General features: G+C 38.0%; 1 long non-coding RNA gene across 1 annotated transcript in view; it reads right to left on the reverse strand.

Moving 5' to 3' along the window:
• The window catches only part of LOC120224145, a 188,672-nt gene extending 163,788 nt beyond the window's left edge, over nucleotides 1-24,884 (reverse strand). The window contains exon 1 of the long non-coding RNA XR_005526484.1: nucleotides 24,260-24,884. This is a non-coding gene — a long non-coding RNA (uncharacterized LOC120224145). The remainder of the gene's footprint in view (nucleotides 1-24,259) is intronic.
• Nucleotides 24,885-26,041: the final 1,157 nt, after the last annotated feature.

The raw sequence follows: 26,041 nt of genomic DNA on the forward strand, positions 1-26,041 counted from the left end.
GTAAAAGAGTGCATGACTCACATTTAACATTCAATAAATATTAAATGTTATGAAAATTAGTTGATTATATGATTCAATAAATAGGTGCAGACAGAGAAATTAAAAAACTTTCCTAATGTCACAAAATGAACCACTTTAAGGGCTGGGAAATTAATCCACATATCATGACACTGGTGTTTATTCATTTCAAATAATGCCAGCAAACAAGTGTCCTATTTCTAGAAAAGTTTTAGTAACATATGCTCAGTATTATACAGAATTAGAATCCAGGGATACACAGAAGACATGTTCTACAGAGAGAGATACTATACTGGTGATAAATCAATGGTGGAAAGATTACATTCTACCTTCTACTATCATAATTGAAAATATAAACTAAAGATAATCTACATAATTCTAGTATCTAAGTATGTATTCACTCTCTCCAAACCTTGCTTAACTCAACAAAATAAGGGTATTAGATTAATAAATCTTTTCTGGTGTAGTCATGTTGTTAACTCCTGACTGTAGAAGGAAAACAAATTCTCGAATAATAAGGCAATATTGTGAATTTGGTAGGAGACTTGGGACTCAAAAATATTTTGTCAAGATTGTGAAAATCAACTTAATTAAGTAGAGCTACGGATTCACATATATGTAAAGGAAATAAAGTCATTTCTGCTAACTTTAATATTTGATTTGCTGATAAATCCTCTTACTCTTGAACATAAATACTGTGTGCTAGGCAGTCAGAAATTGAGAAATGAGTCAATGAATTTACCTTCTTTGTTTTAAAGCTAACTATAATTTTCCTGTTTTTAAATACATATCCTACTTGTATTTAAATTCATGCCCTACTACAGAAAGTATCTCACACAGAAGGGAGAACTTTGGACTCTATCATGGGAGAAGCATTTGGGGTTTCCCCCTGCAGGAAAACAAGTAGAGAATTTTTTCTCATTTCTTGGATTCAAAGGCTTTAGTGTTATTTTCTGAGAAGAAACATTAGAGAAACTGCACTATAAGCTTAATATAATGTCAGTCTCTGTGGGTAGTCAATTTTTTCCCCTAAGTTCATGTTCTTAGAACATATATACATATCTTAGATTAAATTTAGTTAATCACTTAACAATAGGTGAAAAATACCATCAGTATTCCTTTAAAATGGGAAAATTGTACTTCCACACTTTTGTATAAAGTGCATTCTCAAGTTTAACTTAATGCCATGTAATTGTTATGACTATATAACATAGAATGGAATTCAGCCCTAGAACACATCACAGAGGAGTCTTAACCAGCACTTGATGTCTGTTGAATCACATTTCTGCAATACTTAGTCTTGGAATTGAAACAGCCTCAGTAGGAAGACTATTGCCTGGAAAGGTCTGATTTAACATTATGCCAAGGAACAGCTAAGAGCTTACAAGGGTTGATTTTAAAATGGGGTGCTGCTTATGATGCAAATGCTACAAAAATGTTTGACATCATCTTGAAAATGGTACCATGGTTGGAGATGACGGCAAATAGAACAGCAGTGTTTCCACTGTGTGTGGAGATTGAAAAGGATAGTTCTCCCCATTAAAAAAAATTAAACATTTCCTATTTCATATCCAATTAAAAGTGGCTCAAATCCATCCTCATTCAGAAATGAAAACAGAAGACTGAAGGAATCACTGTGTATTCAAAACTCATATTTCTTAAGCACATTTTAAGGATGATTAGTTTGAACATCTGAAGCCATAATTTTAGCATATTAATAAGAAGATTTCAGGGAACTCTACCAACTTAAAACATTACTTTCTCTAACTGCTAATAATACATTGAAAATAGATTTAAATATAATTAAGTTTCCGAGTATAATAATCTGAAAAGACCCATCACCATCACAAAATGAGAAAAATAATCTTAAATATGTTCAATCTTTATTTGTTTGCTTAACAAATACTTTCTCCTTTAGATGCAGTACCTCTGGGCAGAATTGCACTGATTTATCTAAGAAAACTGAAATGATATGAAACCTTATGATGTATTCAAATTCCATTGAACTGGTGCTTTCTGACCCTGCATTTTCCACTAAACTATTAAGAGTCCTGTGCCCCTTCTGCAGCCCGAAAACAACCTATTTTTCTTAACAGTGTACTTTTGAGCTGTATGTCAAGTCTAAGATGATTTTTTCAAAACTGGATGTGTCAAAGCACAGAGAGGCAGAGGGAAAAGAAGGAGAACATAAACACACATATGTCAGGAGTTCACCAAAAGTCTCTTCCAAAGAGAGTATGCCACTGGAAAACTCATTCCATAAAAAATAACAGCAGAACCATCAGTGTGAAGAGTGTGCAATTTACTTTACACATTGTGTTCCTCTGATCATGGTGTCTTCAGTCCCCACTCTAAATGAAAACATAATTTCTAGATGACTAACAGAGAAAAAAGTTTATAGCAAATTCTCCAACAGAACAGTGTTTATTACTATTCTTTTCAAAATTCATCCAAGCTAAAAATGATGGATTAAATTTGTTAAAAAAATAAAATGTTTTTAAAATGATCATTTTCTTATAAATATTTTGATGTAATGAAGTACAAAAGATGTTAAATTTTTATGCTATTTTATTTATTTTTAATGCTTATTTATTTACTTATTTATTTAGAGAGGGGGAGAGAGAATTCCAAGCAGGAATTCCAAGAAGGCTTCAGAAGAGCCTGACACAGGACTTGATCCCACCACCATGAATGAGATCATGACCTGAGCCAAAATCAGGAGTTGGACATGCAACCAACTGAGCCATCCAGGCACCACCAAATCCTTATGCTATTTTAATATTTGAATTGTTCATTCACTTTTACAATTGAATCTGAAAAATTAGGAACACATACACAGAAAAAAACTGATGGAATTAACAAACATGACTGCAGAAGTATAATTGTAACTTTATGAACTATCTCTCATAGTCCTTTAAAAATTTTTAATAGGAAATACTTCTTGTTCTCAGCTTTAAAAAAACCAGTTTGATGCTCATCTTACTCCACAAAAATGGTCTGAATTATTTATTTAGAAATGTCTTATACATTATTTTAAATCGTCATTGAAAAGTAAAGTTTTTGGTCACTTCTCTTCACAATCTCCAACCACCCCAATGGCTACTGAGTAGCAGGAAGGCTGTCTCTTTTTTGTTTGAGGGGTATGGTTGACTTTTCCCCTTTATTTTGCTGATAATTCCACCTCAAGCTTTTATTCTGTCTTGGGTTGAATTTGTGGTAAGGTAATTGTTATAATCTTTGGGTTTGGCATAAGTGGAAAATTAAATCTTGGTCTCATAGTTGGCTTCATGGAAACCTCCATGACATTTTATGGGAACCCCCTGAGCAATGACTGATATGGGGATATGGGGACCACACAATCTATCCTATACTTGTCCTGCCCTAGCTGACTGCTCTCCTCATTCCCATTATCTCCTAACCATCCACCACTAGCTGTCTAGTTACTCATTCCCACACAGTCTTTCAGACAGGAATTTAAAGGGCCTCTCTCCACTGCGGCAGGTGCACTGCAGAAAAAGTAGCCCATTTTTTCTTTATGGACAAGTCTTACAGTACTTTCTGGTAGGAAGAAGCACCCACCACAATGCTGCTAAAATCACTGGTTTTCTTACCCTGGGTCAGGAATATCTTCTGAGTTCCCAAGGTGGGCATACTCTGCGGATGGTCTCTTTGGAGGAGGTTGTCTGATTTTCTGAGGGTCAGAGGGTAGAATCCCCATAAGCTTAAATAAAATAGAGGATGCCCTGCTAAATCTGAGGTTCAGATTAAGTAACCATGCAATATTTAAGATAAAAAAACCCACTCATTGCTTCTTTGAATTTCAAATTTTACTGAGCATCCTGTAATTTATCTGATTACTTTATCAATCTTTCCCTTTAGCACCTCTCCCCAGCATCTCCTTTCCAATCCTTCTTCCAATTCCCCCATTTAATCAGGTTATATCCCTAACAAGTGAAGGCAGGGAGCTTAGTTCTTGGATATTTCCTTTGACTAATGCATTCTGGTATATTTTACAACTTAAGTATCAGAAATCTATCTTATTTCAGTGCGTCAGTTGAAACTTTAAGTTTAGCTTCTTGTGTAACAAACATGATATAATGTATCATTATGAGATATTTAAAAAATCCTCTAAAATCTTCATATTTCTAATGCCCTATAGATTTAACTTCATGTATTTTAAAATCACAGAGCATGACAATTTACTATGATGATAGACTTTGATTGTAATAGCTTTATATATTTCTATTTCAATATCTATTTCTATTTTTATATATATGTATTAAACTTGAACTTATAGAGTTTGTAATTTACATAATAATTATATTTTTAAATGCTTATTTTTGAGACAGAGAGAGAGTGCATGTGTGTGCAAGCGGAAGAGGGGCAGAGAGAGAGGGGGTCCCAAGATCCCAAGTCGGCTCTGTGCTAACAGCAGAGAGCCCAATGTGGGGCTCAAACTCATGAACTGTGAGATCATGACCTGAGCCAAAGGCAGACGTTTAACTGACTGACCCATCAAGGCACCCCATTAATAATTATAATTTTTAATCTAATGCTTCAATTCTTCTAGGAACTGCTATAGTAACCTCATTCTTCCTGAAATGTCTCCCTTTCTTATCTCAACTATGATCTTCTATGACTCTGCTCTTTAGTCCATTTGACTGGCCCAAGATGGGTCTCTGACCCAAGTTAAGCCAAATAGAATTGTGCACTAGTAATTTACATCAAATCTGAGAGAAATCAGTTACAGTAAACTTTCTCATATAAAATTCAGAATCCATAATTGATCAAATTTCTTACTTTCTGGAGCTAACTGAATTTCAGTAATGATTATGGAGGCATCTGAGGCTCTGCTCTATTTCTATGATCTAGGTGGCACTTTTGTACTACTTAGACATGCAATGTCTAAGCCCTCCTTGTTTTTTAGAGTAATAAATTCCTTTTTTTTTTTTTTTTTTGTCTAACCTAGTTGGAGCTAGGATTCCCTTACCTTATAATCAATAGATTGCTGAAGTGTTGCAATTCAACTCATTATTTTAATATTGTGTCCAACAAAATTCTATCAAGATTTTATAAACCTTTAGGGAAGATGATAGGCTCAAAATAGATCAACTAAAATAATTGAATTGGTCCTATTTTACAAATAAAGCTTGAAAAGGGAGAAAGAAAGAGCATCACAACAGTCATGGTTAATACTTGAACACACAGATATTTCACCCCGCACACATTCCATTGCATATATATCACATCTATATGGTATATAAAACCACATACCCAATGGAAGGTTATAAGTGAGTATATAAGATAGGAAGAGAAGAACTAAGAGTACAGGTTCTAACAATTCTCAAAGATGGCATCAAATATTCTCAGTAACACATTTTTTAAACATATTTTACACAAGAAATTAAAGTTAAAATAAAAATCCCTGCATATATGAACATTGAACAATGGCATTGTTCAAAGCTTCCCCCGAAAAGACTCTAACAATGGCAGGCAGATAATTAGAAAAGTACAATTGCCAATTTTATCTTCATTTTAACATTATATCTAGAGTTGGCTCTGAGAAATATTTCAGGCAAATGCTTCGGTTTTATACTCTTTGCCCTTTATAGAGCTTTCCCCCTCATTTGATTAATGTTCCTCCAATAGCTTCCTAGTGCTCTCACTCTGTCCTATTTTCTGTGGCACAGACAGTGAACCCATTATTTCTGCACCAATCCTAAATTTACGTCTAAAGACCCACCCTACATTATCACTCACAATAGTGAGCGCATCATGATATAAGCAGGTATGAATTAAGCAAATCACCTTTACAAATGTTCAAATGAAGTGTCTGTTTTTGTGGAAAACACACTGAGAATATAAAAATCTGTCCATTTTACTACACTTCTTTTTTTCCATTATCTATATCATTTTATTCATATTTTCTAAACAGTGCAAGAATTGTTGCCTCTCAGATCTATTGTTTGGCAATAAACTTCACATAATTTTATGGCCATGCAATGAATCTTTGAAAGGATTTTAAAATTAACTTACAGAATTTTTATATAATTTATTTAATATTTGTCAGACTGGTGTTGTATACCTACAATCGTTTCAGAGATTGTGTAACTATAAAAAAGGCAAAGCATGATCTGAAATGATATAAAAATGTATACATTGTAAATAATCAAAGTGTGATAGAAAATTGAAACTATTCCAATTGGGGGGAAAAAAGGTGCAAAATACCTGTATTCTCAGGAAACTAATGTGTAGTTATATTAGAATGATATTTTTCTTTGGTGTTCATACTTACAAATTCAAGAAAAATATAGCAATAAAGAATATGGAACACTCTGAGAAGAACTTTGCCTCTGAAAGAACAAGAGGGGAAGAAAAAGGGGATGGGTAATGGTATATTTATTAAAACAAAAGGGAAGTAAAAAAAACAGCCTGTGAAACACAAGAAGGGAGTCAGATTCTCCAGTGGAGGTAAACTTGAATATTTGATTAATATCACTCCGTGTGACATGTGAAAGTCACACAACTGGGGAGAAGGAACACTGCAGTTAAAGTATTCTCTTATTATTATTATTATTATTGCAATTTTTATATAGAAGATAATGGCTGTCATAAGAACATGCTTTTTGAAAGCATCAGATTTCAAAATAAAAGAGCTAAGGTGAGAGGCAGAGGTCTCTTTGAGAGGGTAAGCATTAGGAGATAATCTTCTGGTTAAGTAATTACCCTAGCAGCAGGCTTTATACTCAGGCTACTTCAAAACAAACAAACAAACAAACAAATAAACATATAAATAAAACAGGGAGCAGAAGTGGGCTGTTATCATATACTGCACTTGACTTCTCACATTATACCTGAAAAGGAGAATTCAAGACTATTTTATTTGTAAATTAAACCAGTTAATTCTATATCAATTTTTAAAAAAGAAATTGAAAAACAGAAGAATTGCCTATCTGCACATTCTGCTTTCTGAAAAACCTTCCCACTTATATTTCTCTTATCTATATAGCTAATAAAAAAAGTATTCTAATTTCTACTTTGAGTTTAAAAAATGGTTTCACAATGCGTGAAAAGTGTGTTCTAATTTCTACTTTGAGTTTAAAAAATGGTTTCACAATGGGTGAAGCAAGATATGTTTGTGTCTTTTTAACATTTCTCCTTTAAGGAGCTACTTCATCTCTATGTGTGGCTGGACCTAGGGCCTGCACTCATAGACTTTCCCTGCCTATATCTCATTCCCCCCTTTATTACCTACTCCAACAAATGGTGATCATGTGATCCACAATAGCCAATAGGTTGGGCTGCCTTATGCAGTCTGTGGTGCCTAAAGATGTCTGGCCAAGGGAATAAGTGGGGCCTGAAATCTAGCCATGCTTCTCTCCCCAAGCTGTGTACCTTGGCATGGGGTGTACATGCCCAGAGAAAGGTCACCTTTTTCTAATTCTCATAAAGGCTCCATCTGCTTGCCAAGCTGTTCACCTGCAGGGCTGCCTCTACCTAGTGGGGAAATTATTTGCTCATTTGTACAAAGGCTATGGAGCCATATGGACTAGCAGAGGTCCTGCCAATGAGAAAACTCCACATCCTTTGCCTCAGTGATTGTTTCATGGATGGACTTGAGCTCAAATCTGGTCAATTAGAATTCTCCCCTGGACTTTTGTATGACAGTTAGCTTAAAATATTGCACTTAATGGCAAGGGTTGCTAAGCCGAAAGGATGATCACAGTCATACATGGAGTGTCTATTTTGTGTTAAACAAATACAAAGAGAGAAGGAGAGCTGAGAGATGAAAAAAGAGAGAACAAGTTCTGGTTAGAACTTCTGGTTTCAGCCCTCACTGGAGTATCTACCAGCATTTCCCAGTAAGATGAGCCAACGGATTCTACTAAATTAACTTGGTACAAGTTTGCGATTCTGTCATATTCACATGAAAAAGTTCTGACACACACTTGTGGTATAGCGGTTAGTTCAGTTGTTGCAATTCACTACAAAGGATTTTCCGCAACATGGAATGCTACTAATCGTCCCCTAATAGCAGTGCTATGTGTTCCATGTAATAACAAACATCTATTGCTCTGCAGTTTGAACCTGTATATGAAGGCTGATGCTTTCAGAGTAAATGATGGATTATAGTGGGATGAAGTTAGTCAGGAAAGGACCTCTGAAGACAGATCAGTGCTATTGCCTAATCCCAATGTAATGAAGCTAGATTGACAAAAGAGTGAAATAGAACATTTCAATTTGAAGAAATATGAACAAAGTCACAAAGGAACAAGTTAGAAACATATGGCTTTTAAGCTCTATGAAAGATGAAATGAAATGCAGTCACTTATGTCAAAGATTTTAAAAATGGAATGGGGAGGGCATTAAAGGGGTGTGCCTCATGCACATCCTCATGGGTGGAACCATGAATTTTTGACCTGGGCCAAAACACAAATATTCCAAGGACTTGATTCAGCCCAAACACCTGTAACTTGGCTAAAGTGGGAGACTTTGCTTAGTGACAGCCTTAGAAACCATTTATATTCAGTCAAGATTAGTTTTCTATAGTTAATACCAATCAAATTCTTCATGAACATATATAGGCATTTACTTTTGCCTTTAAAAACCCTTGACTTTTGTTCCCTGTTGGGAAGGGAACAATATTTGGGTTGCTGCCCAATTCTATGTTCCCCAAATTGTAATCCTAAGATCCCAAATAAATGCTATTTGTTTTATTTTAGCTCCGACTTTCTCAGCTGACAGTTCCAAATGAATGAATTTATTACCTCAATACTGAAAATCTGCATGGATAGTCTGGAATCAGAATCATCTTGATTCATATTTACATATGATTGACAGGGCTCACACTCTCTCACAATGTCTCTCTCTCCCTCTCTCTTTCTCTCTCTCTCTTTTCCTCTTTTACAAGGAACAATACCCTTTCTGTTATTCTATCAAAAGTTTTAGGAGTAGTTATAACCAACAGACCTTAGGTCATTGGTCCAACCTTCAATGGATCTGTCTGACCAGAAAAATATGAAATCTGATGAGTATCACCTAGAGATGAAGGTTGAGGCAGTACCATCTGAACAAAGCACATTGATAGGTGGTTGCTCAAGGAAGTGGGCAGAGCCATTACTAGAAAAAGGAAAATAGGTGATGGATAGGTAAATATCCAATGTCCAGAGAAGACAGTAATTGACTAACTAGGTGCAAAGGAGTGATAGCATTAAAAAAATAATGTTGGATAAATTAGGGGAACAAGTTCAAGAAATTAGGGAGTGGTAGAAGTGTAAGGCATTTGGACATCAGTTTTGCACATACAAATGGAGTTTACATACGGTAATCTGTTTAGAACTGGAAGAATATCTGTGAAAAGGTATACCTATATTGAATAGGGAGCTCATATAATTTATATTCCAAGCTGGAACACTTTTGAGTGTAAAGAGAAATAGTCTTAATGACTATACCAGAATAGGAGGCTTATACAGGCTTTTCCCCAGAAAACTGGAGCAAATGGTCACTCTTCTGAGCAAAGTGGTCAGAAAGAATATCTCTCACACACATTCCACATGTAGCAATATTTGACCCTGTTATCATAGCCAGAATCAATTCCAAGAATCTGTGACTAAACTTATGGCAGTCACCTATAACTGAACATAAGAGGGACCAGGTGATTGGCAGGAAAATCTGTGCCAGAATGGAAGACTTGATCAGATGGTAATCTACAAAGCCAATTGGATCCTCTCCCTTGAGAAATTTTAGATGCAAAATACACAGAGTAAGACTAGTCAGAATGAAGCAGAATTTAAAATAAACTCACAGATAATGCAGAGTATTAGTTGGTGTGGGCTACAGTTCTATAAAAGATAGAACCAAATATATGTGTTTCAACCAACAGAAGTCATACCTCATTCTTGTGACAGTGAAAAGCGAGTGTTCCCAGTCATTGGGAAGCTCTCTTTACAGAATGATTCTGAGAGCAGGACTTCTCCAGTTTATGGCTCCTTTGTCCCCAGGTTGTAGATTACCATTTATTCAGCCAGCAGAATGGATAGATAAGACATTGGAGGAATCACAAAGTTTTTCTTAAGAGTCTTAGCCAGGAATGGCTCACATCATTCCCATTCACTTTCCATTGATGAGAATTAGTCACAGGAGATACAAAGAAACAAGGAGGGAAACAGGATCCTGGAAAAAGGCACTGTGCTTGGGATACCTGTATATCAAGTGAGGGACTACTTAGTCTTCTTTGTCCAATAAGCAGAACCTCAGCAGACAACCTGAGAGGTAGAGATGGACAGTTGCAAGTGAGTTAGTATTGGACATTGGCTTAAGAAGCAAAGATAGAGAAATGCTGACCTAAGCTTCTCAGTCCAGCCTCTATAAATTGCTGTTTGAAAGATGTTCTTCTAGCCTGCTTGCTTAAGTTCCTACATGCTTATATGCATTAATCTGGGAGAAATTATTCAGGAATCTTATGAATTGACCAAGCTTAGGAACTACCACTTTCAACTCACCAACTAACACTGTCTACTTTTGTGGCTTCAATTACTCTTTTCATGGTGATGACCCCCCCATTTACTTCTCCAAGACAAACCTCTCTCTTAAGCTCTAACCCATCATACTTAGTAGTACACAGCAGCTCCACACTATCGTGTATCTCAAACAACTCAGCAGTCCACACTGAATCCATCACTCATTCTCCTCCAACCTGCTCCTCTTGTATTTTGCATCTCAGTAAATAGTACTGCCACTCATGTGGATGCTCAGATGAGAAACTTGGAAATCACTCCTGAACCTTCTCTCTTCCTCACTCCTCACAAAACTGATCACGACCAGACCTCACCTCCTCTCATGCAACTCTAGGCTCACTGCAGATTTGATAGCCCAAGTCATTTTCCTTCACCCAGACTTTCACAGGAACCTTCCAGCTATTCCTTCTGCCACCAGTCTTGCCACTCTTCTTATTCTTCACACATCTGCCAGTGTGATCACTCTATAGTAAATGTATAACCAGGTCACAGGTCCCACTTAAAATACATTATTGCCATTGCTTCCAGAATAACTCTCATTTTCCACAATGTGACCTGCGAAGCCGTTTTATCAGTCAGGTTAGGAAACCAGAATCCACACAAGTTAATTCAAAAGAGTTTAGTGAATATAACAAACAATTAAAAATGCACTACAAAAAAAAAAAAAGGAAAAGAAACAGAAGGGATGCTAACACAAGCAGAAATTGGCATCAGTGGGAAGTCACTACTACTCGAGGAGCTGTGAACAAACAGAATAAGTAGTGTTACCAGAATTTATGATCAGATTCCCTGAAGAAGCTGGAACTTCTGCAGGAACTTGTCTGACAGGAGCTGGGACCATGGGAGAGGAGGATCTGGTGGGGGCTTGAATCGTGAGAAGATACAGCCTTTTCAGAGAAAAGGAGGGAAAACACCCTTGTTCTTCTCCTACCCTCTACTCTAGTGCCTTCTATCACTGAACTTACCTGGAAGCCAATAGGGCAAGGAAGCCTGAAGGATGTACTTTTCAGAACAAAAGAAGGTTAGGAAATGAGTGTGCACACACTTCATGTTCTGGCTCTGCTTATCTTTTTAGCCCCAGCTCTTCACACTGTTCTCTCTCTTGTATGCTCTTACTTTACCCCAGCAACCTCATTTCAGTTCCTCAGTATATACTCTTTGTTCTCTCTGTGTTTGTAACCCCCAATTTATGGGGTGGGACATAACTGAGGTCACCCTTTTGCCTTCTCTCACTTTCCTGAATATCCCCCTAATAGAGCTTTGAGTTTTAGCATATGCATCACATATGCTAAATCCCCACCACAGCATGATTAACAAAAATTAAAACATAATAAAAATAGATTTGCTTGTCTGTATCTTGGGCCAGCTTATAAATTCTGTAAGAGCAAGGAAGAGGTCCAGTACTTACTAGTCACCACGGCACACAGAGTTGCTCAACAAGTAATCAGTTAAATATGAGTGTGGATCAACAACTGAAGGCATGCGAGTCAGAGAAGGGCAGTGGCTAAAAGACAGTGGTGCAGGTCTCTGCTCAGGGCAACCACAGGAATTGCAGTTAGGGCCTCATTGTTCTTAGATTTTGAAAGATAAAGTACATTGCTCTCATTTCCCATGATATTAAATGTGTGATTGCTACCTTAGGACTTTAGAGCTACCTTATTTCACCACTACACTTAAAATAAATCCCTTACTCATTCACGTAGGCAACACACATCACACTACATGAGATAGATCAAGAAGAAGGACATAAGGAGCAAGGAGCTTGGCTAAAAGACTATAGTAGAAATCTAGGTATGAATTTATAGGAGTAATAAGTTATATGTTAGAGAAAAGAAGAAGAATTAAGATATCTTTTAATGGAAAAATAGTTTAGAAATAATTCTGCAAGGAGTAATCAGAGAAGGCCATCTTTACCTGGGACATTATTAGAAAAATTTATTGCAATCCGATTTAGATACCTGTTTTCTTTTTAAGTTTATTTATTTGTTTTTTGAGACAGACAGAGAAAGAGAGAGAGAGAGAGTAGGGGAGGAGTAGGGAGAGGGGGAGAGAGAGAATCTCAAGCAGTTTCCGCATCAACAGTGTTGAGCCTGACACAGGGCTTGATCTAAAGAACAATGAGCTCATTGCCTGAGCAGAAATCAAGAGTTGGACACTTAACCGACCAAGCCACCCAGACGCCCCAGATACCTCTTTTAATAATAAAGGCACATTTCTCATTTGAATGTGGACTCATTCGTGGGAAAACATCAAAAAGGTTAGCTAAATAAAAGCTAACATCACAGTCTTGGAAAAAAGTACATAACTCACAGATAATTATTTTAAATATAATGTATACCCTAAACTACAAATAAGAGACAGTATGGTTTGGGCTTTACTTATTATTTCCTCAGGCACAATGAAGTTCGGTGGTTCTCTGTCCTCATCAATCTCTACCTTTTACTTCTATATACCATTTCTGCTTCTGGGAACTGAGGTAACTATCCTATGGAGTGCTTTTATAACGGTTGAATGACTACCTTTTATTATGATAGTCCACTTGTTGGCAGTTTTCTTCATTTCAGTTCATAGGTAATCTCTTCCTTAGCCACATAGATTTATCATTGCCTAATTCTGTTACATAGATTTATGAGGATGAAACTCTTAAGGACTTCTAGTGTGACTGAGTAATACATGAATGTGCTATGCCAGTAATATTCTTTTCTGTGTTGGAGGGGATTTCAACTGCTCCTCTCTGTAAGCAGAACATCTTCTGGAGTAGTCCATGAAGAAGGATACTTCTTGATACACAATGCATTTGTCCAATGGTTTCTTGTTTCTATACCACAGTTATCAGCCTGACCTGGGAGATATAAAATGTCCTGCTCTGTAATAAAATTTCCTCACTCGGTCTTTGCTTACTGTAAATTGGTTCCATATATTTTCAATATTAAATAAAGAAGCAAAATAAAATTGAAGTAGGATCTATTTACAAAAGATTACACAGCTCAGTCACAAAAAAAACAAAAAAACATAGGTATGATACAGTGTCTTTTGTACTCTCTAAAAAATACTACATGAATAAATTCTCCATAAAATCTGGCACTGTTAAAACGGATATTCAAAATCAACAGTCCTTATGCATTAAAATATAAACTTAATGGTTTTCTTTTTACTCAACTATAAGATAAACAATTATATTACTTGTAAAATATCTGAACAGTTTGAAACTTGCTTTATAGAAAAATAATATAAGCCCTCAAACAAGAGAAAAAAGCCTAGAAGTAAAGTAGTGGTCTGCTGGCATCATTTCCCAGGGAAGAAATATTATATCTCAGATATATTATCACCCAATTGCCTACCCAAATGCCCACAAAGCAATTATGCAGCCAAGAAAACCAATAACAAATAAAAATATAACCAAAAGAGCTCATACTGGAGTTTCCAGTCATAAGGAGTTCTATTAAGGAAGTTGATTTTATGATGCCTTGTGAATGAGAGAAAATATATTTTCCAAACACAAACATTGCAATGTTGCCTAAACATTTTGGCTAGATAGAAGTCAGAAACCATTTTTATCTAATGGAGATAAGTATCCTTACGTCATATGGTTGTTGTAGAGATTAAATAAGAGTAATACAGTACCTGTTGTGGGTTGAATTGTATCCCCCAAAATTCATATTGAAGTCTTAACACCCAACATTTCATAATGTAATCTTATTTGGTAACAAGAATTCTTGCAGATGTTAACTAGTTAAAAAAAAGATGAAGCCATACTGCAATAGGGTGGACCCCTAATCCAATATGATTGATATCCTTATAAAAATAAGTCAGATGAAGACAGAACATGTCTTTACCTTCTAAAAGCCCAGGAACACCAAAGATTGCCAGTGAACTATGAGAACCTAGGAGATAAGCATGGAACCGATTGGCCCTCACAGCTCTCAGCAGGAACCAACCGTGCAACACCTTAATCTTGGATTTCTCGTCTCCAGAATTGTGAGACAACATATGTATTTCCATTGTTTAAGCCTCCCATCTTGTGGTATTATGTTACAGCAATACTGGCAAATAAATACAGTTCCCAAGAGTGACTAGCACATAGTGGGGACTCAACTGATGCCAGTTCCTCAAGTGACATTCTCACATGAACACATTCATGTAAATAAAGGAATGTGGTACTACATTTAGTACCGCAATAAAAATTTAATAACAGTTTTGAGAGCTAGAATTTCAAATCTCTGCCCTAGTTTCCTAGAAGACAGAGGACAGCAAGACAGAAATCTGAGATCCAAAGGAACTGAGATATTTAGCAAGGACCCCAGCACAGTGCTCATCAATACAGGAATTCGGCAGTTCATCCTGTTGACAAGAAAGGACCTTTGGCCACAAGGAAGAATGAAAACTTTGGTATAGGAATCAGGGTCACATTAGTTATTCACCATTTACAGCTTTTTCACCATATGTTCATTCATTTCGGTAGGTGCAGAGGGCATAAGAGTAAATGATTTCTGGCTTTCCCACCTAAGAGCTAACAGTCTATCTGGGAAGAAGTCATAACAATGTCATTAGAAATTTTTCATAGGGATATGAAGTAGAAATTATTGGAAATAAGCAAAGTAATTCCGGATACACTGAGGATTTAAGTATGGTTGGAAACTGTGTGTGTGTTTGTGTGTGTGTTTGTGTGTGTGTGTGTGTGTGTGTGTACACACGTGCACGTGCGTATGCTATTCCCAATTGTCAACATGAAGTTGTTCTGAACATCAATTTTTTTAATGTTTTATTTATTTCTGAGAGAGAGAGAGAAAGAGAGACAGACAGCATGAGCAGGGGAAGGTCAGAGAGAGAGGGAGACACAGAATCTGAAACAGGCTCCAGGCTCTGAGCTAGCTGTCAGCCCAGAACTCGACACAGGGCTCGAATCCATGAACCATGAGATCATGACCTGAGCCGAAGTTGGACACTTAACCGACTGAGCCACCCAGGTGCCCCACGTTGTTCTGAACACTAGAACACTTTGTGGAGCTCCTTACATCTTCTTTGGCTAGAGCAACTTCATTATTTGGGCTAAATCATAATCATTAGAACTGAGTATAATCAGTGAATGCCTGAATAAGTAAATCATTACAATATGCCTTTCCCTGAGTTTTCTATGTGCCTGACACTTAAGACATAAGTGTTTTTGGTGGTGATTTATTTGTTCCTGCTATTCACCAGCATCTTTATTATAAGTGTAAACATTATTTATGAAGAGCTAGTTAAAATACAACTATTTTTGCTTCTCGGTGGCCTTTCTTAAACACTCTGCAAAGATATCCTTCAAGGCTGAATTCAAAAATTCTCTTCATGTGGTCCACATCTCTTAGACATTAGCTGCATTTAATTCACAGCTCTACATTAGAATTTGTCATATTATATTATGGTTAGTTATTTCTTCTTTTTTTAATGTTTAGTTTTGAGAGAGAGAGAGAGAGAGAAGGTGAGGGGCAAAGAGAGAAGGAGATACAGAATCAGAAACAGGCTCCAGACTCCCAGCTGTCAGCACAGAGCCTTATGAGGGGCTCGAACTCACAAACTGCAAGATCATAACCTGAGCCAAAGTCAGAAGCTCAACCGACTGAGCCACCCAGGCAACCCTGGTTAGTTGTTTCTAACCCTTGGCATTTAAACTTTGTGTATGATGAGGGGAAACAATTTACTTTTGCATTTCTAAATGTGCTATATCTTTTTTTTTTTTTTAATTTTTAATGTTTATTTTTGAGAGAGATAGAGAAATGGGGGAGGGGCAGAGAAAGAGAAGGGGACACAGAATCCTAAACAAGCTCCAGGCTTTGAGCTGTCAGCACAGAGCCTGACATAGGACTTGAACCTGGGAACAGGGAGATCATGACCTAGGCCTAAGATAGACACTTAACTGACTGAGCTACCCAGACACCAATAAATGTGTTATCCCTTTAAGAGTGGTATAAAAGTGGTAATTTAAACCTCTGAAATATATGGATGTATCTGTACTTAGAACAATCTTTCATTTGTTTAGTTTAAACATTAGTATAATCTGAATCAAATGTCCAGATCAAATCTTTATGTTTCCAAATTCAGTGTAGGAAAAATGTGACAAGGCAGTGTCTGGATGCTCAGTTGGTTAAGTGTCTGACTTCAGCTCAGATCATGATCTCACAGTCTATGAGTTTGAGCCCCGCATCGGGCTCTGTGCTAACAGCTCACAGCCTGGAGCCTGCTTCAGATTGTGTGTCTCCCTCTCTTTTTGCCCTTCTCCTGCTCACACTCTGTCTCTCTCTCTCTGTCACTAAAAATAAATAAACATTAATTTTTTTAAAAAAAGAAAGAACATAACAAAATGCCTTGGGTAGTTCTGTTTTTGGTACTGCATTTTGTAAAGGCAGTGTGACAGCTATAAATAGTTTCTAAAAGTAAACTATTGTGATTTACTTGCTAGTTGGCACTAAGAGTTGACCTCTCCTTGTGCAGTTTTGTTCTAAACGTGTATAAATAATAATTGTGTATATGTCTCTCTTCTACCTTTCAACAATTGCTTCAGCCTATGTTATAAATAACTACTATAAAAATTCTTTATATATAATATACATATATATCAAATATATATTTAATATATAATACAATTATACTTTTTAAATATATTACACTCCAATATATTACTTTGTGTGAAAGGCCCACATCATGAAGTACATCCTTTATTGTTTGGAAATGATGTTAGAATATGACAAAATCAAGGCAGCCAAGGGCGGTATCAGGACAGATCACCAAGCAGCTGCCCAGAAAGGTAGGCTATTTGGTGCCATGGAGCCTGCACCTGGTGAGAAATGGACTTGCATGTTGACATGGCATAAATGAACAGTCTAGCAGACTCCACAGTACAGAGGTTCTGCACACAAGTGAAGGGAGGTGGTGTGCTTGGCAACAAGTTGTGAGGCTGGAAGCTCAGGGACAATACTCTGGTTCTGGACCATGTAATGAGAGCCTGCGATAGGCTGCAGGTGGTGATAAAATGACTCTAGCTGTGGAGACTAAGGGATAGGGGGAGGGGACAGGCAGATGATACCATGGACCAGGAAACAGGAGCAAAGACTCAAACTCCACACAGACTGGATAAAAAGAGCAAAGAGAGAGTCTAGATCCTCCCTAGAGTCCAGGATCCAGGTGGGAGGGCTGGCAATATGCTCGAAACAATGAACAGCAAAGCAACACGATGGCAAAGGTGATGACAAAAGAGTCTAATATTCCTCCTGCCCTCCTTTCAGGGACTAAAAATGGCATCAGAGAATAGCTGTCAGCAAAAACACCTGCTTAGAAGAGGTGCAAGTTTGCCAAGGCAAAACGGTTTATGATGAAACAGATAGGTATTTAAAGACAGGAGTACAATATAGTTTGTAAGCTGAATCTGAATGATGGAATTTTGGTAAGCATCTGAAAAGTTTCAGCTAAATTAATATAATCATGATTCACGTATGTAAGGGTAGCACTCCTTTAAATGTAGCTAATGTATTATTTACATTTTAGAGGAAGAAATGATGACAGTGCCAGGAGAGGAGGTATCATACCTAAGTTTTTCAAAAATTCATTCTCTTTTTGGGCTAACTTCAGCTACTAAAACTTTATAGTCAAACACTAAAATGTTTGAGGAAACAAAAGTTACTGGGCAAAGATCCTGGAAGATAATACGGGAAGGCTGAGAAGGCAAATGACTGCTCTGAGTCTAACGTAAGACAGAATCATGGATCTAGATTTAGAACTACACTTGAGTCATTAGGAAAACCAGAGTATCTGTACATATTTGAAATAATAAGCACATGTTTGATTAAAAAAGAAGATGTAAATAATTTAAGTTGATTTAAAGATTTTTATCCAACATTAGTTTATCATAGAGGAGTGATTCTCAAAGTGTGTTCCTGAAACCAGATGGACCAAGATCCTCTAAGAAATTTATTAGAAATGCAAATTCTTAAGGCCCACCCAGATCTACTGAATAAAATACATTTAGAGTGGGAGCTGGAATCTGTGTTTTAACAAGACCTCCAGGAATAGAATTGCCAGATATAGCAAATAAAAACATGGTATACACAGTGAAGGTGAATTTCAGATAAATAATAAATAATTCTTTAGTATGTTCCATGCAATATTTGGGATACACACTTCTACTAAAACTATACATTGTTTATCTGAATTTAAAATGTAATTGGGCGTCCTGTATTTTATCTGTAAACCCTAATCAAGTGACTCTCATGCAAGTTAAAATTTGGTGCATCTGTCTGGTAGCATGTTGAATTTGGTCCTAAAATATTTTGGTTTGAAAGATATAAGAGATCTGTATGATAAAAACTGTAGAAAGCTTCTGAAAGAAATTGAAGAAGACACAAAGAAATGGAAAAACATTCCATGCTCATGGATCAGAAGAATAAATATTGTTAAAATATCATTACTACCCAAAGCAATCTACACATTCAATGAAATTCCAATCAAAATTGTACCACCATTCTTCTCAAAACTAGAACAAACTATCCAAAAATTTGTATGGAACCACAAAAGACCCTGAATTGTCAAAGTAATATTGAAGAAGAAAACCAAAATGGGAGGCATTACAATCCCAGACTTCAGCCTCTAATACAAAGCTGTCATCATCAAGACAGTATGGTATTGGCACAAAAACAGACCAATGGAATAGAATAGAGAACTCAGAATTGGACCCACAAATGTATGGCCAACTAATCTTTGACAAAGCGGAAAAGAGTGTCCAATGGGGAAAAAAAACAGCCTCTTTAACAGATGGTGCTGGGAGAACTGGACAGCAACATGCAGAAGAACGAAACTATAATACTTTCTCACACCATACACAAAAATACACTCAGAATGGATAAAGGACCTGAATATGAGACAGGAAACCATCAAAATCCTAGAGGAGAAGCAGTCAACAACCTCCTTGACCTCAACCGCAGCAATTTCTTACTTGACACATCACCAAAGGCAAGCGAATCAAGAGCAAAACTGAACTATTGGTACCTCATCAAGATAAAAAGCTTCTGCACGGCAAAGGAAACAATCCATAAAACTAATAGGCAACCGACAGAATAGGAAAAGGTAGTTGCAAATGACATATCAGATAAAGGGCTAGTATCCAAAATCTATAAGGAACTCACCAAACTCCACACCTGACAAATAAGCCAGTGAAGAAATGGGCAGAAGACACAAACAGACACATCTGGATGGCAAAGAGACCATCCAGATGGCCAACAGACACATAAATTATGCTCAGCATCCCTCATCATCAGGGAAATGCATATCAAAACCACACTGAGATACCACCTCACACCAGTCAGAGTGGCTAAAATCAACAAATCAAGAGACTATAGATGCTGGCGAGAATGTGGAGAAACAAGCACCCTTCTACACTATTGGTTGAGAATGTAAATGGGTACAGCCCCTCTGGAAAACAGTATGGAGGGTCCTCAAAATATTAACCCTAGAACTCCCCTATGACCCAGCAATAGCACTGCTAGGAATTTTCCCAAGAGATACAGGAGTGCTGATGCATAGGGGCACATGTACCCCAATGTTCATAGCAGCACTCTCAACAATAGCCAAAACACAGAAAGAGCCTAAGTGTCCATCAATGGATGAATGGATTAAGAAGATGTGGTTTATCTATATTATGGAATACTACATGGCAATGAGAAGGAAGGAATGAAATCTGGCCATGTGTAGCAACGTGGATGGAACTTGAGGGTGTTATGCTGAGTGAAATATGTCAGGCAGAGAAGGACAGAGACCATATGTTTTCACTTATAAGTGGATCAGGAGAATCTTAACAGAGGACCATGGGGGAGGAGAAGGGGAAAAATTAGTTGGTGAGAGAGAGGGAGGCAAACCATGAGAGACTACTGAGAACAAACTGAGGACTGATGGGGGTGGGGAAGAGGGGAAGGGGGGTGATGGGCATGGAGGAGCGTACTTGCTGGGATGAGCACTGGGTGTTACATGGAAACCACCTTGACAATAAACTATGAAAGAAAAAATAAATTAAAAATTTTGGTTTGGCCCAATATTTTGTTTTTATTTGTTCTTTGTGGTTTGATGTTTGAATTATTACAATATTTAAAATGTGAAGTATCACATAAAATCATGATATTAGGACGACAACACATGAATGACATATCAGGATGGCAACAAATGGGACTATTAGCAAGTAGAGTCCAATGTTCTGCAATCCCCAAACCCCCTATTGTGTCTCTACCATGAATCTGGGTATTGCTTGTCATTTATATCTTCAATTTGCCTATGTCCTCTTTAAATATATAAATTTTCAACTTCTTCAAGGTTTCCCTCCAGGGTTGCCTTGGTAGCTCAGTCAGTTAAGCCTCTGACTTTGGCTCAGATCATGATCTAGCCGTTTCTGAGTTTGAGCCCCATGTTGGGCTCCATGCTGACAGCTCAGAGCCTAGACCCTGCTTCAGATTCTGTGTCTCCCTCTCTCTCTGTCCCTCCCCAACTCTCACTCTGTCTGTCTGTCTGTCTGTCTGTCTCTCTCTCACACACACACACAAATAAAAAACATTAAAAAAAATTTTAAGGGGTACCTCGGTGGCTCATCAATTATGCATCCAAATTTGGCTTAGGTCATTATCTCATGGTTCACAAGTTTGAGCCCTGCATCACGCTCTCTGCTTACAACTCAGATCCTGGAGCCTTGTTCAGATTCTGTGTCTCCCTCTCTCCCTCTGCCCTTCTCCTGCTTGTTTTCTTCCTCTCTCTCTGTGTCTCAAAAATAAATAAAACAAAAAAAATGTTTAAATTGTTAAATAATAAAAAAAAATAAAGGTTTCCCTCTACACGTGGACCTTTTGGAATATGAAATATTAAAAGACTTCACAAAGGAAATGGGTATTATGTCATTGGCTACACCTCCCAAAAAATAACCTATTAGAATTAGAAATCAAGGTTGTGATGGAGTCCAGCAGAGAAAACGAAACTTGAATTATATATGGGTCAATTTAAAGAAAAAAATTATTAGGCTTCTTTTACTAGTTTATTAAAATTGATAGTATTATTATTAATTATCTTAGTGAAAATGCATATTGCAAATTTGATGTTTTGGTGACGAAAAGATTATAAATATAAAAATTAACAATGATTTTTAAGGTCTAAAATGTTAACATTGGAGAATATTTAGGAACCAAAACAGAGGGTATTTTCTGACATTTCATGCTAAAACTAAATTTTGGGTCATACCTTGAATGTAGGCCATTTACCTGCACTGAAAGAATTGTGATTTTCTAATCACTGTTCTCTACAAGCTTGAACTGATACGTAAATGCGTAGAATAATTGGCTACTGCCTTGTTGAATTTGGTCACTGGCACATCTTAAGAACTGTTGTGGTTGTTGAAGTCATACCATTTAGTCATACTATGCTTATGCTTATTTATTTCTTCTTAAATATTTTATTTATTTATTTTGAGAGAGAGAGCACACACACACGAGCTGGGGAAGGGCAGAAGAGAGGGAAAGAGAGAATCCCAAGCAGGCTCTGTGCTATCAGCGTAGAGCTCTACATGGAGCTCAGTCTCACAAACCGTGAGATCATAACCTGAGCTGAAATCAAGAGTTGAACACTTAACTGCCTGAGCCAGCCCGGGGCCTCAATGCTTGATTTACTTTAAATAAACTACTGAAGAAAATTCAACTACTTTGTACTTAATCCAATTTTGTGCCTTCATGATTTGAATTGTGCAAAGTCACTTTCAATTCAAACTTTTTCTGCAATGTCCCTTTTACCATCTCAAGAGCTTTCCCAGAATAAATCTTCCCTTTCCAGGCAAGGCTTGGAGAACATGTGCAATGCTTTTGTGACATATGGGCCTGTCTACAGTAATTAATTCCTAGTTTGTCTGACCTAATTGCTCCATGTTGGCAACTCTTGTTATTTTATTAAAGGCAACATTGTTAAATAGGAGCAGAATATTGCCAAAATAGTGATTTATTTTTTCAAAGCTGCACACATTTTATATTTCCTCTATGTTATCAATTATTAAATTCTTTATGTTCACTAAAGGCTTCCTGTGATCTCAAGTGCTATTACATACTTTAATTTATCTTTTAATTATATTGATGATTAGTTGTGTTCTCAGTCTATTGTGGAGGCAGAAACTATGTTTAATTTTCTTTTCCCATGCTAGAATATATATACTCTATCTTTACTCTTTATAGGAAAGTAGAAAACCCAAGCATTTCCTCTTTTATGTAAAGTAGATGTGTTCCCCTGGGCTTGGATGATGAGGAAGGGCATTTTGTCCACCTTGAACTCCCTACTTCAAGTTGGTAGTTGCATCTCAGACCCATCTGGGCTTTTTTCTCTATGCACCTACATCTCCAACTAGTCGAAACTCCACAACAGTGACTTATGGTAAAACTTGGTTTGAGATACAGTAAGGAATTTACAAAACCTCGCAGTTGTTGCTGTCACAGTTTGCAACGGAGGGGAAAAAATCCCTGAAAGAATAAATTTTGTTTATCATTCTCTAGGTTTGGGAAATCTTTTAAAGCCAATTCTTTAAGTCTCATGTGTTATGTTATAGGATGCCCTAATTCTATATGCTTAATTCTAATGCTGTCCCTAATGTATCAAAATATGTTGGTTATTTATTTATAAATAGTAAAATAGTTATAAATTCACATTGTTTTCACTTCTGAATTCTAATATACTAAGCTTTTTAAAAATCCTATGGAATTTGTATAGCCTCCAGAACAACTTTTCATGTAAAACAGTTAATTACTCTATACAGGACCTCTCAGTTTACAAATCATCATCACCACCATCATCGTCACCATCATCATCATCATCATCTCCGCAAAAAAACAGGTGGAGCAGTGGGAATATAAAATATAGTAGTCTCTCCTCTCTACCTCCATCCTCCCCCAGCATCCTAAAGCTGGCAGAGAAAAATAGTTTTAAAACATTTTCACTTAAATTTGAATATTCTGTAAGTCTTGATGCCATTTGAACTTCTCACCCCTTGAAAGCAATAGGACCTGATACTTCAGTGAAAAGGCAAATAAGTGCTAGAACAAAGTAGAATATCTCAGTCTTCATTGTCTGACTTGATTTTGTAGCAAGACAATGTAGACTCTATAAGCAGGCTTTGTTAAGGGATGGAGGGTGGGGGATTCTAAATCCTTTTAGCCTGGAGGATTTCAATCATAATTTTAAGCATGGGAAAAATGCACTTCCACTTAGGTTGTAATGTGTCTCCCATGGGGATTGAAGGACAGAAACTACAGGAAGGGAAAGCACGAAAGCCTGTGTGTGGCCAGGCTCTCCCGTCCTGAAATATAAGGAGGAGGGAGGGGAGAAGAAAAACAAAGGGAAAACAAGTATGTCAGCTACCCGTATATTTGTTCCTGGCACCCCCACTTTACTCTCTCATCCCCTCTAAAGAGAGAGGCCTTTAGAAACATCCAGATGGCTATGCTAGAATAGGACTTAGAGGCATATGTGTGGGGGGTGGGGAGGGGTGTCTGTGTTTGGGAAGGAGGAAGAGCCGACTGAAAGCTCCCAGCAGAAGCCTGCATGAGGCCACTGTCAGGCTATTATGGGTGATTGTACAGTACCATCTATGTAAGGAGGACGAGACAAGGGAAGCACGCAGTTAGACAGTTACTCAGGAGAGGAGATATTTTTACAAGGATAAATGTCAAGGTCATGAGGCCCACCTTAAGATCTAGGACTTTGGGAGGTCATTTCCAAGACTCTCCAGGCACTAGCTTCTGAGGCTCGTCCACAGTGAAGTAACAGCAGCTGAACATTAAGAAGAGGAATAGCCAGAGTTCAGTTTCTCCTGTCCATTTACTTTGCTGGTGATGAGGCCAGGTCTCAAACATGGGCAGACACAGGAGCGAGCTCAATCTGTTCAACTAAGCTTCATACATGGTGCTGTGAGGGGCCACAACGGGCGAGAGCTGTAGCGGCTGCTGCAGAGACGGAGACGACGCAGGTGGTGTCACCAGAGACGGGCTGTCCTTACTCCGCTCTGCCCCAGAACCGGCGCTTGACAAAGACCGCGTGAGAGAAAAAATAGTCTCACTTGGACTGGGAGCCCGGGATGCCGCAGTCCCACAGGGGCTGGAGCGGAGTCCCCACCTTCACCGCCAGGTGGCAGCCGACTTGGGAGGTAGAGCTGTGGCTGCGCGGTCCCCAGAGAACTGATACTTGGGGGACTGGCGTGACTGGTGAGGCTTGGGGAGCTCTGGTGACTGGAAGGTTCGGTTGGCCTCAGGAGAGCCATGAGGTTGGCTTGCCCCGGGCTAGTACCGAGCTTCGATGCTGCATGAGTTTGAGGTCCTTCTCATCTTCTCACTAGCGTCGTCAATACCTCCTGTCTTTGTCACAATCCACGTGCGGGTTTTGTCCAACAGGGAAACCCTGGCGTTGCTGGCGAAGTGGGGGGGAGGGGAGGCCCAGGCGGGGCGTTCCATCCGGGACTCTGGGCGCCGGCAAGTGGCCCGGCTTGAGAGGCGTGCCTGGAGCCGGACAGCCCGGAGGCTAAGCCCAGGGCCTCCTTCACAGCCGCTGGTCGTCGGTTGCACGTCCGGCACAGCGCACACCAGCGGGCAGGCGGGACCGCTCCGCTCCTGGGAAGCCCCTGCCGTCGTGCAGCGTTCGCCGCACACTCTTGAGTGCAGCCCCCTTACCACGCAGACCCTGCAGGCTCCCGGTGCGCACCTCTTCTGAGTAGGGCAGGCTCCGTGGCCCAGCAGGGGGCGCTGATGTCTGGTTCCGAGACTAGCAAGGGAGAGGATCTGAGAGTGCATAGCTGTAAGTGTTTTCATTTATTTACATTTATATACATTTATATACAGACATATATATATTAAAACTTTTTGGGCAGCAGTCGGAATGCAGACATGCATACCTAAATATAGTGTGTGTGAGGTTGACACAATGTTGCATTAGGTGTACAACATAGCGATTCAACAAGTTTATATATTATACTATGTTCACCTCAATTGTAGCTGCATTTATATGTTCAAAAGCTTCCAAGTGTTGCTTCATGCTGTCTCATGCCCGGTCATAAGGTCATACGTCCCTGGAAGTTACTGAAGCATTCATAGCCTGCCGGTGGGAATTTAAATTGGCACAATCTCTTTGGAAAACAGTTTGTAATAGTTACTGAAGTTGAAAATTTGTGTGGCCCTCTCCCAAGAATTTAACTTCCGGTTATTTAACCTTTAGACGCTCGTGCAAAAAGTGTACCAGATTATAATTCAAGGAATATTTCTAGCAATGTTGTTTATAATCAACACTGGAAAAACATTGCCCATCAAAAGTTAAAGTTAAGTTTGATATGTTCACATGACAGAATATACTACAGTACTGTAAAGTTGTGTTCATACAATTGGATACAATTCAGTGAAAAAGAAAAACAAACTAGAGCTATGTACTTTGTATGGATTAATTTTGCAAATATAAATTAAGTGCAAAACACAAGACATGTT

The sequence above is a fragment of the Hyaena hyaena genome, unplaced genomic scaffold (assembly GCF_003009895.1).
Source record: "Hyaena hyaena isolate Hyena2069 unplaced genomic scaffold, ASM300989v1 scaffold_1113, whole genome shotgun sequence".
In the NCBI taxonomy this organism is placed as follows: domain Eukaryota; kingdom Metazoa; phylum Chordata; class Mammalia; order Carnivora; family Hyaenidae; genus Hyaena; species Hyaena hyaena.